Consider the following 14,678-nt stretch of genomic DNA (forward strand, 5'->3'; position numbering starts at 1 on the left):
CAGTCCAGTCTTTATTTCCCTCCTAGTCTATCCTGTATTTCTCATTCGATTTCTTATCCTCCACCTCGAAGAGGATGTGTGATCTTTTGTATTCAAATATTTGGGTTATAAGGATGTACAATCATTCTGGATCATCACTTGTTTGGATACTTGGATACTTGGACCCACTTGACAATAGTAAGACTGTTGCCTGAGTCAGGATCATTTCTACAGTTACTGCTAAATAATGATAGGTAAAAGCATCAATACAGCAAAGCCATATATCGAGAGCAGTGTTTCCTGTTATAGTTTTTATGTTTCATCACTAGTAAAATCTTTCTGCTGAGAAATTGTAGGGAACAGTAGCAACTGATAGAAAAAGGCAAAATATGGAGGATTCCAAACTGAACCACACTGTGCCCATTTTGTCCATCATTATAAAAGACACCCCATCTTCATATGCACTGAGAATTTCAAGTGACACAGGTTTTTGGGATCAGAGTGTCATATGTGAACTTACTGTGTTTTTTCTCTTTTTGAACTAAAGTTACAAATGATAATGCTGTAAAACATAATTTTTACATCAGTAACATGATACCAATAAATTGTCATTTTAACTTAACAAAATGGCTACTTTAACAAACACTTTACAAGCGGAACACCTATTACTTTTTTAATCAATCAGAATTATTAGAATGAGTTAAAGATATAATAGTTTCTTTGTTGTATACTCCCTGACAACAGGATATTAGTCTATATTACTGAAGTGTATCTTTGAAATATATCATTCAAAATAGAGCTCACATATAATAGCAATGTCATTTACAATTTTAAATCATTGATTGGAAATGCATTCTCTGGATGCATATGTGTGCTCTGAACTTGGGCATCTGGAGTCACTAGGATTTTGTTAAATTCTCAGATGAGTAGCTGTGCCCAGCCTTAACTTGTTCCCAATGATTTGCAAGCCCTCATTGCACTACCTTGGGGACTTCTTTACCTACAAGTTATATTCTGTGTCATTGTCACTGCAGTCAGGACTCAGCATGTACATGAGGGCCCCTGGTCAGTTCCTTGGGCTCCTGTTGCTGTGGTTTCCAGGTAAAACCTAACTAAAATGAGACTTTTACTGTTACACTGTGATTAGTATTGACTGGAATTTCAGGCATGTTCCTTCTTATCATGCTTAACTATGTGTATAACTATTATATTTTCACCTCTATTTTCCAGATGTGACAAACAGATGACACCTGTTTTTAATCTCTGGGAGACAAAGTCACTATCACTTGCAGAGCAAGTCAGGGCATTAATTTTGATTTAAACTTGTTCAAGCAGAAACCAGGGAAAGCTCCAAAGAGCCTGATATATCATGCAGCCAATTTGGAAGATGAGATCCAATCAAGGTTCAGTGGTAGTGGATCTAGAGCAGATGAAAACACACAGAATATAGAGCTGTTACAGATGTTTCCAGAAGTATTATGAATGCAAAATTGATATCCCAGAGCATAGTTTTAGAAACAAAACACCAACACAAAACAGAGACCTATACTATTTTCCCTTATGTTTTCAGAAATCATGTATAGGTATGATCTATTTCTTGTTTCTCATAGTATCCCATTCATCTCCACAACTGTCTATTCATCTCCAATATACTCAGTCTTTTTTCTTTGTTAAGCTCAGTTTCAGTTATTTATTTTTAACAATTTTTTTGTGGATTTCACATCTTATATACCAATTACAGTCATCTCCCCCTCTGTTCATATTGACACTCCACCCAGTTTAAACTAAGCCCCCAACAGAGAAAAAAATCTTGTCATGGAAGCTGTAGTGTGTCATAGTGTATCAGAGAGCAGACACTTTTCTCCACACTTCTTTGTTTACAAATTTTCATTGGATTGACACACTGGCCTGGTATAAGGCCTCTGGCTTCTGGTACTTTATTAATACAGCAACATCATTGGGGCTCCTATTGAATAACTTTTTGTTGTACTGTGTCATGAAGATCCTGTAGTTTTAGATTTGTAGGACTGGATCATTCATGTACTCGATAGGCCTAGTCACTGCATTAGCCATGTTGTGGTAGGTCAATTCAAAACCCTGGATGAGGCCGGAGAGGTTTCTGAGCAGATCAGCCCTCCAGCTCTCCAACTTCCATGGCCATGAGGTCGTCAGCTCACTAGCAACCACTATAAACAGGGCCAGCAAAACCTTGTGCCTAGTTCAGGTACAGGGTCTGTTCTCCTCAGTGATGCAGCTATTGATGGAGAAGGCGATTTCTCTGACTCTCATGACCCTAGGGACAACTGTCCTGTCTGCCAATCAAGTCCACTACACAGCAAAAGGGACAGGGTGAGCTCTCCCATACTAACACACTAAAGGATGGCTCACTTGTAAACCTCATATTCTGGGTAAGCTCTACTGTGCTGCCCATGTAAAATTCAGGGTCTTTGTTCTTCATTGCTGAAGCATTTGAGGAGTAGAACAATCTCTCCCCCTCTAATGACCTTGGGGCCTGATGTCTGGTCTATGTGGCAGTAGATTGGGGGACATCTTTCATTTCCCCATGTAACCTTGTGGCAGAGAAGTGGCAGGGCCAGCTTTCCTACAATAAGGCCCTCAAGTACAGCTTATCTGTGCTTTACCATCAGAGTCAGCTGTAATGTGCTGCCCAGCCAAGATGCAGGACCTTCTTTCCTGAATGATGCAGCTGAAGAGGATCAGGGCCAGCTCTCCGGCTCTTATGATTCAAAGTCCAGTCTCTTGACTGCCATAGGTAGATAGAGGTGAAGAGGATGTCCCATGCATAGAGACGAGTGCTAGCAGAAGTTCTCTCATGCTGCTTGTATCCTCTAGGCCAGCACACCCACGGCTCCTTCAATGTGTGGGTCCAGGCTCCTGTGAAAACTGCAGGTGGCTAGGACAAGCATCAACTCTCTTGATTTCATGCCTTCAGAGCCATCTCTCCTACCATGCCCAGATGATGAGCTGAGTCAGTTCGGCCCAACCCTCAGACATCAACATGTCCCCCAATCCCAAATATGGATGTTTGCTGTACTTTGGTGGTGACAGACACCTGCTGATACTCTGGACTCAGTCATAGCCTCCTTGTGGGAGCATAGGCCACTACTTTACCATGGTCTTAGTTGTCATCAACAGCAAGCTGTTCCTCATAACCCTCTAGTCTCCAGTTCTGCCTCTCTTCTTTGTGACCACATTCTTCTATTTCTTCTTTTCTCCCATTTATCTATAATTCACTTGCTCATCTTAGAAGATCTTGTAGGGTCTTGAGTTTTTGGAAATCATCTCAAAAGAGGTCTCAGGTGTGCTATGCCCTGCTTGTGCATTATGTCTCCAGGCAGGGATAATTGTGGGCATGATCTGTCCTTTGGGCCTGGCTGGTCCTTGAGTAGTGGTCAGTTAGTGCTAGCTAGCTGTCTGGGCCCCATGATGCCAGACTGGTGTGCACTTTGAACTTTTATTGCCCTTCCTGCCTGAGTGGACTTGCAATGGATGTCTGTCATTCCTGTCCAGGGCCCATGAACTTATGTGAGATTCTTTGATTTTCCAGTTCTCCATACTGGGAGACAGTCTGAGACTGCTTAGTACTAGTCTTGTCTTCTCAGGCTCTCTTTATTTCAGAAAATGATAGGCTACTAATCAGTCAGATGTTCACAGATCAAAATTCTGAACAGATGTAGTGTCTCTCTTTTCTGCCACCTACTGACAGTCATGTGACAAAGCAACAATACCTGCAATGCTTCTGTAAGGCAGTAATGGACAAGAATCTTAATTATTCACAATTTCATAGGACAAGAGGAGGTTAAGGGGACGTCTAAGGAAAGTTATATATTTAGAGCTTTCTGATGTGTAATACCATGAATAGCCAAGGGCAGTTAATTTTTTTTTAAAGGGACATAACAGGTGAAATCATCGATGAAGTTATTAAAAAGGAACAGAAATATGGCTCCACAGAAAAGATTCCTGGGTGATCTTGTAGAAGACCTGTGTTCAGTTCTTAGCATGCAGCTGGTGGTTTACAACCATTTTTAATTACTTTTCTAGGGAATCTGATGATTTCTTCTATTCTGACTATCCTGGGCACAGATATGCATACATACAGACAGGCAGACAGAAAGACAGTCAGACAGACAGGCAGGCATACACACACAGACACACACACACACTCAAACACACACACACACACACACACACACACACACACACACACACACAGACACACACACATGAAAAATCAGTCTTAGCCATAAAGGATGCCTTAAAACAAAGATAGCAGAACCAGAAGGAGAAATTGAAACTGAAAGGAGAGTAGAAAGTGCAAAACAACCAGTGATTCAAGCTCTATTTGTGGGACTCAGTGATGGGAGTACCACAGGCTAAACCAGACAGTTCTGTTATTCCAACCCACAGCAAAAGCCCACAGCACTTATATTCCTTAACACCACTGATGATGACATTTGATGTTTCAGTGATTCTTCTTGCTTGACTGACTTGTGCTTGAGGAGAAGCCTATTCTATCACTCTGTATATCAGATACTAGGCTAGTCTGTAGACTTAGAAACAAGAAGAAAACAACAAACCTGGTAACCAGAAGCAACCTCCACAGATATAGTCATGGATGCTAAAAAGCCTAGATGTGGCGATACTGAGAAATAGTATCAGCAGGAGGATCAGGTCATGGATGACACAGAGGTCAGGGTATCACTTGCTGTGGGAAAGACAAAATACTATCATCTACAGATAAGTGAAGAGAACAATTGCCTTTGTCCAATAAACTGCTTAGCCTGTACTGGTCCATAGCAGTGCTGTGTTCAGGGATGTTAACATTCTAGATTCACTATGACACACCCTATGAGTACTGTTTTTTCTTTTTCTTTTTTTTTTCTGATTGTATTCTTATCCCGATCTTTAGCCATCTAGTTGTTCATAATGTTGGCAGACCTTGAATTCCCTTATGGGAGCAGGCCTCTGTGTTTCAGGTAAAGATGGTAGTCCCTGAAGTCAGCAAGCTTCCAGGCATGCAGGCAAAGCTGAAAGTGCCTGGTGGCTTCAGGCCTCTGGTTGTTCCTGGTGGAGGCTGGCATCCTGGGAAGGAGGAAGGGCTGGTGGTCTTTTAGACTTCTGGTTGAGGTGTGGACTTAAAGATGGAGAACAGAGAGGACAGGGCAGAACTCATAGCTGCTGGGCTTGCCACGGGATCCAGCGGGCAGGGGTTTGCTTCTTGGTGAACTTTCCTGGTTGTCCCACTTAACAAGAGACCTCCAGGAATGTAGGCAGAGCTCTGGTCAAGAAAATGGAATGCAGAGGGGGCATGGTTGAACTTGTAGCTGCTGGGTTTGCTCAGAAGGTCCAGCAGTCAGGGAATTTGGGTAGCAGTCTCACCTAGTGGTTCCTGAGGGCTACAAGCCTCTAGGATTGATGTTAGAGGTTTGGGCTGGAAATGATTTATTTAATATACGATTTTCATTTTATGATAAAATATGTGCATTCCTAATATTTTCATTTATTTTTGTACTCCCGTTGAGACAAATACAATAAACCACAGAAGAGATAGTACATGATTTTTACATTTACCATTCATGAAGAGATAAGTATTTCTCTGTAAACTTGACAAACAGGAACAAAAGCTTAGTTATTTAACCTATAGAGAATGATTGAATACATGTTCTCATTTCCACTACTTTCTGTGTTTTTACCATAAAGCTCTTATTAAGTATGTGTTGCTGCCTCATACACTGTTATAAGCATGTTATCTTTCCATTGATCACCACATATTGTTTTACTATTGCCACCCCTCACATAGAAGATATTTAATGTAATTTTTTTTTATAATTATGAGAAGCCTGCATGACTCTTCCCTCCCTGTGTACTGTAGCACTCACCAGGGATTTTGTATATTGCTCCCTTGAGAGTACCCCTCCATTGACACTCTATTCTATAAGTTCAGTTGTAGCCTTCAGTGACTGATTATCTCCTCAGGCTGCCTCTTCCAAATGAAGTTGTTTGTTAGGTTGTAATTACTGCTTTTGTTGTTCAGGATTCCTAGAGAGAACAGAGGGAAGTGAGAGAAGAATGGGGAGGGAGGTTGAGCCCTGAGTCCCACTGCTGATCACATGTGTTCTGTTTATGTATGAGAAGACAGGTCTTATCCTCCAGGTTAGAACCTGTGAGGCTCACATCTGTGAGGAGAATCCAGATGTTCAACAATGTATGCTATAAAAGAGATTTTAGAGCAGATGGATTGAATGGAATGTTTGGAGATATGCCTAGAAGGCTCTTATGGCTTTCATTTTACTTTGTGAAAGGGAAATTTTAGTGTATAACAAATTGTATGTAAAATAAACATCTTACTTGTAATAGCCATCAAAAAAAAAAAAAGCAACTCCAAAGAGTGCTCTTGAAGTCTGTTTAGACTTCTCTGTAATTATTTTAGCTCCCATAGATGATCGTTTTTGATTGCCCTGTTTCTGAGCTTTGCAGATGTAGATTCAATCTCTTGCAGGTCTTGTATGAACCTTATACAAAATAGTGGGAATATATTTTTGCACTGGTACCTGCAGAAACCATCACAGTCTCTACAGCTCTTAATTGACAAGATATGAACCTGATTTTCTGAACACAGGCTTAGTAACAGTGGATCACGCACAGAATTCACTCTCAAAATCAGTCGAGTGGACCCTGAGGATTTGGGGTTTCTTTATTGCTTTAAGGTTTCATATATTCTTCCCACAGTGATGCAGGCCCTAACAAAAATGTCCTTACTTTGGGTGACCCAGCTGTCAAATCTGTAATTGTTCTGTGAGACAGAGAAGTGTTGAGGAACTCCATCAAAACACCTGAAGGACTGTACATCTTTAATACAGTTTATTGGATTTTTTGTTTGTTTGTTTGTTTGTTTCTTAGGCTATAATACCAATGATATTGCATCTACCTCAAAAGAATAGTGAACAGGCACCCTCTCAGCATAAAAATGATGAGGTATAGCTGAACCCATATTCTTCCTATAGGCCTTGTCTGCTTTTAGGAAACTGAAATGTATTTCTTTGTTAAACTCTTTCCTACACTTATTTAATTTGCCACATTTTATACTTTTTTGCTTAAATTCCATTTTACTAAAATAAATTCACAATATAAGCTTGTGTTCATTTAATGTCTTTCCATATTCTTCCTATGCTGTTCATTCTGCTTTATTTTTCTGTCATTTTATTCTAAATATACACTGTAAATTAAAAACATAAATAATAATTACATATTTTTATTTACACTTTCTATTCTCTTCTTCCCTTTAACTTTGAAACTCTTATTCTCAATAATTGCCTTTCAACTGCAATTTTTTATTAGACTAAGTGATTTAATTTTCTTTGCTTGCATGGGTATGACTTGGGGATTATGTGCCAGAACATAGCAGCGTGTCAGTGGCTACACCACTGCAGAGAATACCACAGTCATTCCCTGCAGCCACTAACTCCTAATACCCTGTTACTAAAGAGTGGAAACTCATCAGGCCATCAGTGTTCATGATAAAATATTGTTGGGTCTAACCTTGTGTTGATTTCCACAGCAGTGAGTCCCTGAGTATAGGGACCATGTCCAGAACCCCCATTTCATAGGTTTCCTTGCTATTCTTTAGTTCATAATTTTCTTCTGCATTTTATTTGAGATATTCCTTGAGCCTGAATATATCCAGTTACTTTTAGCTCATAGAGCTTCCAGCCTCAGATTCAGTATCACCCAATACGAAGATTTCTCTGATGAAGCCAGACAGCATCACTGATCCATAGGTATAAGCTTAATAGTTCAAAACAAGTTGGACACCATGTGTATTAATCAAAACCCTACTTGTAAGTTATTTGATAGGGCATATGACTTCCTCAGCCATGGTCTCTTGAATGGATTTGCAATACCAGATGCTAGTTTCTGTCAGTGAGTAGGTCACATTTTTAGCCAGAACACTCTAGGTTAGCTCTATGGTAGAAATCATTGCATCAGTTAGCATCCTGCCAGACAGCTGGTTGTTGTCATTGGTCATAAAGCTAAAGTTGAGTAAGATTTTGATAACTTTTTCCCCATCAGGGTTTTGCAGAGAAACTTCCAGAGCTCTAAAGCCTCACCAGCCAGCAGGAGACTTTCAATTGATTTCTAACACCATTTCACTATTTTCTGCCAAGAAAATACAGTGTCCTTAGCAATATAATTTAATCTAGTTCTAGTGTGCAAAACAGAAACATGGCAGTACATGTATTTCTTTGTGGCTTTGGGTTCTCACATAAAGAGAGTTTCTATACACCCTGAGACATTTGTTTTATAATGTGTGGTTTCTAGAGGAACATTATCTACAATGCTTTTTGCTTCATTAATTTGCCCTTTAAAATATAGTTAAAATGTCAAAATTCAAAGTTAGAATCCACGAATGAGACTGGACAGATGACATTTATCTTTAACACTCAGTATAAATTTTCTAGTTCCAGGTATTTCCTTACAAATGTCAAGATTTATTATTTATTTATTTATTTATTTATTTATTTATTTATTTATCTCTTGGTAACAGACATACTAGAAACCCATTCCTCACTTCCAACATTTGCTATAACCATAATCATATAACAATTAATCTTAATATTCATCATATTTCTACTTTCTGGATAAACACTAAATGCATACCATTCTACTATTTCTACTTATTTCATGCTCTCATAAAGATAAATTCAAAGGAACATAGGAAACATATCTCCCAACTTGTATATGTAACATTTAAAAATGACAGATATTTTTCTATAAAATTGATGAAAAGAGGGGAAAACAATAGTTATTCAACTTGAAAGATAGCAATTGCATACATATGGCTTCATTTTCACTCCTTCCTGGGTTTCTGCAAGACAACACTTACTTGTGTGTATTGTGGTGACAGATTTTAGAATGCTCTTTTCCTATCAAGTACCACATAATATTTTTCTATTGTCTACCCTAATAGATTACCTATTAGGGCATATTACTTCTTCAGCCATAGACTCTTGACTGGATTTGTAATACCAGACAATATTTGATATAAGGCTGCCTCAGATTGTCCTTAGCCCCTAACTATGAGTTTCCTAGGATTTGAATATTTATAGAAGGCTGAAATGCTCACTACAGTACCATCAACAAACTCATTCCTAGGAAGGTATAATACAAAAACAAAATAATTTATTACTTAATGCAATCTAAGATCCATTTGTAAAGGAAAGTTGAAAGTTTTTGGAATTCCCTTCATATTTGCACATGTCATTGAAAGAGAAGTGGTAAGAATTCAGATCCCACATGCCCTACAACTTGATGATTCACTTGTTGTTTTAGGTTGAGATGAACTCTCATTCTCTTGTAATCATGAACTGAACGTGTCCTGAATGACGCTTACTACGATGCTAGGGCTATCATGTGAGACTTCAGAAATGTCTTTCATTTCTCAAAGATCAAAGAGAGACACAAATATAGCTGTTAGATAACAGCATTGTTCTTCCTATAGATATCCAGTTAGACCAGCCCAATTTGATGAAGACACATTTTTTTTTAAATCCCCAGTGTATAGTTTTTTGTTTTTTGTCAAAAATGAAGTATACGTAAGTGTTCGGATTCACTTTAGGGACTTCAGTTTAATTTCATTGATCAGTCTGTCTGGTTAATGCCAATTATCATGTGGATTTTATGCAAAATACCATGTGGTTTTTTATTATAATCATTCTATAGTAGAGCTTCATATCACGAATGGTGATACATACAGATGTACTTTTATTGTACAATATATTTTAGAAATCCTGGATATTTCTTTTTCTATATGAAATTGAATATTGCTCTTCTAAGGTCAGAAAAGAGTTGTATTTGAATTTTGATGAGAATTGCATTGAATCTGTAAGACTGCTTTTGGTAACATAGCCATTTTTTCTATGCTGATTCTATAGATCAATAAGCATGAGGTATCTTTCCATCTTCTGATAATATTATTCAATTCCTTTCTTCAGAGAGTTGATGTTCTTGTCACACAGGTGTTTAACTTGTTTGTTTAGACTTATACCAAGATATTTTGCACTATTTGTGGCTATTGTGAGTTCATTTTTCCTTTGTATATAATTGGGCTACCTATTTTTTGAGTTAATTTTCTATCCAGTAATTTTGCTGAACATGTTTATTAGCTGTGGGAAATCCCTGGTAGAATTTTTTGGGTGACTTTTGTATGCTATCATATCATTTGCAAATAGTGATTCTTTGACTTGTTCCTTTCCAGTTTGTATGCCCTTGGTCTCCTTTAGTTGTCATATTTATCTATCTAAAACTGCAAGTCATATTTTTATAGACATTCAGAAAGTGGACTGCCTAGTCTTGTCCCTGATTTTAGTAGAATCACATTATATTCTCCTTTCTTTAATTTTATATTGGCTATTGGCTTGCTGTACATTACCTTTCTTATGTTTATATATGTGCCATGTATTCCTGATATCTCCAAGACTTTTAACATGAAGGGGTGTCTGATTCTGTCACAGAATTTTTAAGCATCTTATGAGAGAATCATGTATTTTTTCTACTTTTTACATGATGGATTATGTTGATGGATTTTCTTATGTTGTATCATTCATGCATCCCTGGGATAAGCCCTAGTTGATCATGCTGTATGAATTTTTATGATTTTGGGATTCACTATGCAAGTATTTTTGCATCATTGTTCATCAGGAAATTTTGTCTGAAATTCTTTCTTTGTTGAATCTTTGTGTGGTTTATGCATCAGGGTGACTTTGGCCTCTTAAAAGGAATTTGCCAGTGTTCCTTCTCTTTCTATTTTGTGAAATTATTTGAACCCTATTGGTATTAGTTCTTTTGGGAAAGTCCAGTAGAGTTCAACATCAAAACCACCTCTCCCTAGGCTTTTTGTTTGATTGTGTGTCTTAATCCCTCCTTGTACTTCCTTATAGGTTACAAGTCTACTTAGATTGTTCACATAATCTTGATTTAACTTGGTAAGTGGCATCTATTAAGAAAATCATTCATTACATTTTGATTTTCCAATTTTGCAAAGTACAGGTTTTTACAATGTGAATTTTTGGCTATCTATAATGTCTGTTATGTCCTCTTTTCATTTCTGATTTTCTTATTTGTAAAGTAAAGCAAAATAAAATTGATTTTTAGTTATTTATTTTAAATCCCAGTCACTGCCCCCTCCAGGTCACTCCCTCCCACAGTCCTTCCTCCCTTTCCCCTCCCCATCTACTTTGAGTGGGTGGTACACCCTTGGGTATCTACCTACCCTGGCATTTCAAATCTCTTGGAGGCTAGGCATTTTCTCTCTCAGTAAGTACAGACAAGGCAGCCTACAGACTGGGAAAAAATTTCCCCTAACTTCATAGCCAATAGAAGGTTGACATAAAGAATGTATAAAGAACTCAAGAACTTAAATATAACAAACCAAACAATCCAATTAAAATGTGACTGCTGATCTAAACAGAGAGATCTCAGTATAGAAATATAATATGGTTGGGAAAATTTGCAGATGTGTTCAACAAAGCAAATCATCAGAGACATATAAATTAAACTACCTTAAAATTCTATCTTACACCTGCCATAATGGCCAAGATCAACAACACAAATGACAGTCCATGCTGGTGGGGATGTGGAGCAAGAAGAATACTACTTCATTGCTGGTAGGAGTGAAAACTTATACAACCAGAATGAAAATCAATAGGACAGTTCCTCACAACATTGGGAATCTACCTACCTTAACAGCCAAGTATATTACTGTTGCAGATATATACTATGTATGCAGGTCTACACTGCATATGTCAGGGATTCTGTTCCTGCACAAACATCATGACCACGAAGCAAGTTGTGGAGGAAAGGGTTTATTCAGCTTACACATCCACACTGCTGTTCATCACCAAAGGAAGTCAGGACTGGAAGTCAAGCAGGTATGGAAGCAGGAGATGATGCGAGGACTATGGAGAGATGTTATTTACTGGCTTACTTCCTCTGCCTTGCTTAGCTTGCTTTTCTTTATAGAACCTAAGACTACCAGCCCAGGAATGGTACCCCCCAAAGGGGTCCTCCCCCTTTGATTGCTAATTGAGAAAATGCCTTACAGCTGGATATCATGGAGACATTTTTACCAACTAAAGCTCCTTTATCTGTGATAACTCCAGCTTGTGTCAAATTGACCCAAATCAGCCAGTACATACACCTAAGTGATCCATCATTATACCAGAAGGATACTTGCTCAACTATGTTCATAGCAGCTTTATTCATAACAACCAGAAACTGGAAACAACCCAGATGCTCCTTCCTCAAAGAATGCATAAAGAGAATGTGGTATATTTACACAATGGAGTATTATTCAGCTGTTAGAAAAAAATGACTTCATTAAAATTACAGGCAAATTGATGAATATAGAAAGAACTATCTTGAGCTAGGCTACTCAGACCCAGAACATCAAGAATGACATATCCTTTTCTTTATAAGTCAATTTTAGAAATTAAATAAAGGAAAATCACATTACAATCCACAGACCCAGAGAAGCTAAGTAACAAGGAGGGCTCTAGTGTAGAGGCAGTGATCTCTCTGGAAAGAGACAATTGAATAGATTTTGTGGGTATATTTGGGTCAGGTGAGCATGGGAACAGGAAGTATCAGGTCATGGAGGGTGACATGGGATAAAAGGGCACAGGAAGAGACTACTGAAATAGGAAGTAATTTAGGAGATAATGGGTGAACCTAATGCCGTGGGAACTTTTAGGATCCTATCAAGGTGACCCTAGCAAGGACTCCTCGAAAAGGAGGATACAGAGCCTGAACCAACCGTCTTCTATAACCAGGCAAGGTGATGGGACTGAGATGCCAATTTTACCACATAACTTTTGACCCACAAATGTCCTGCCTGCAAGATGTGCTGGGGCAATAGTGCCTCAGAGCCAGTAGGATTGGCCAATCTAGGACTGGTCTAACTTGTGGTCCTAGTCATGAGAGGAGTCTCATGCCTGACCCTAACTGGAATTGCCTGTGACTTAAAGCTGGATGCCTCAGAGACCTATGGTAGAATCAAACACGACTGACCAATAAAAATTATCAATGAAATGATCCCTAAGCATATTCTGCAATACCAATAGATTGGGTCCTAGGTCGTTTGTCAGAAGACAGACTTCTTTCTACAGGTAGTAGGAGCAGGTGGAGAGATATAAATCTGAACATTATGCAGAGTTCTATAAACTATGTTTTGATTAGACTGTTTATATTATGAATGATATGATTTTATTAAGTTTGAATTTTATTGTTCTTTTTATATTGTAAATAGAATGTATAATTCCATGTATTTGAATGTATAATTTCCATGCATTTTATTTCAGACTGAAATCTACATTATATTCACCAGCTAGATTTTATTTTAGTCTTATTTTTTTCAGGTCTAAATAATTAACATTTCGACTTACACAGCAGGGATTAAGTCACCAAAGCACACAAACTCATCTCATCAGCATTTTAATCTCATGATTGCTGGCTCTGTTAGCACATTTTCACTTACAGGCAAGTATCTGATTAAATTCTGGGTTTAAATATCATCATTTTTGCTACAGTAAATAAGCACATATATGTATTTTAACTCATTCTTTCAACAAATCTAATCTCTTAGAACAATTTATTGAATTATAGAATTATCCTTTCTATCAAATGATTATGAATCTATAATTTCATATGAAGTTGTTCATTCATGACATGCTTTCCTTTAGTTCTTTGACGGTTACTTTATTCTCTGTAGGATTTCGTTTGACCAGTGTAACTGTCCATTCTGCCCAATGTTCAGGGGCCACTTTGGCCTGGTCTGGCCCAAGCTGCTGCTCCATCTGTGGGTTAGGATCTAGCAAGAGAGAGATGGGGATGGAGAGACAAGAGACGTGAAGAATGGAGACAAGACAGAGGGTCTGATCAAGTCTCCCCTTATTTATTGAAAGGAAATCCTGGATATTTATACACTTTACCACTTGCCCTACCCTCATGGACAAGCAGGGGAACACAGCTGAAGGCACTGTGTCATGCGCCTTGCAGTGTGGATAACACGTGCGCCTTGCAACTGGGGGCACTAAGCAGCTAAACAAGATATAAGAGAAAGACAAGATGTCAGGACATTAACAGTTATTTAATCTGTTTGCAGAAGAAACCAGGGAAATCTCCTAAAGGCCTTATTTATAGTGCAACCAACTTGGTAGAAGGGGTCCCATAAAGGTTCAGTGGCAGTGAGTCTGGGGCAGATTATTCTCTCACCATCAGCAACCTGGAGTCTGAAGGTTTTGGAAACTATTACTGTCTACACTATGTTAATTTTCCTCTCACAGTGATACAAGTCATAACAGAAACCCCCATGGAAGCAGAAGTGAGAGGCTGGGCTGCCCTGGCTGCTCCTTCTTATGAGTTACCCACTGAAATCGATTCTCAGATGTCACAGCATTTTTAGCAAAGATCATGGAAAGTCATTTGTTTTTGTAGAAGAATCTAGTCCTTTCTGTATCCTATCTTTTTTTATTCTTCATCTCCATCAATGCAGAGTTCCAATATTGTGTCTGTCTTAACAGACAGTACAATTTCTCACTTTGAGTTATTATAACCTAATCTGGGAATAAAAACAGAAGAAGCTTCTGCAAATTTCCGAAGCACAAATTGTATAAATAAAAATA

General features: G+C 38.2%; 1 non-coding gene across 1 annotated transcript; it reads right to left on the minus strand.

The window, feature by feature from the left end:
- Positions 1–3,620: 3,620 nt before the first annotated feature.
- Positions 3,621–3,751, minus strand: LOC114636422. Its single transcript, XR_003713617.1, has one exon. It is a non-coding gene; the product is annotated as a small nucleolar RNA SNORA17 (small nucleolar RNA).
- Positions 3,752–14,678: the final 10,927 nt, after the last annotated feature.

The sequence above is a fragment of the Grammomys surdaster genome, unplaced genomic scaffold (genome assembly GCF_004785775.1).
Source record: "Grammomys surdaster isolate TR1022 unplaced genomic scaffold, NIH_TR_1.0 123970, whole genome shotgun sequence".
NCBI classification, from domain to species: domain Eukaryota; kingdom Metazoa; phylum Chordata; class Mammalia; order Rodentia; family Muridae; genus Grammomys; species Grammomys surdaster.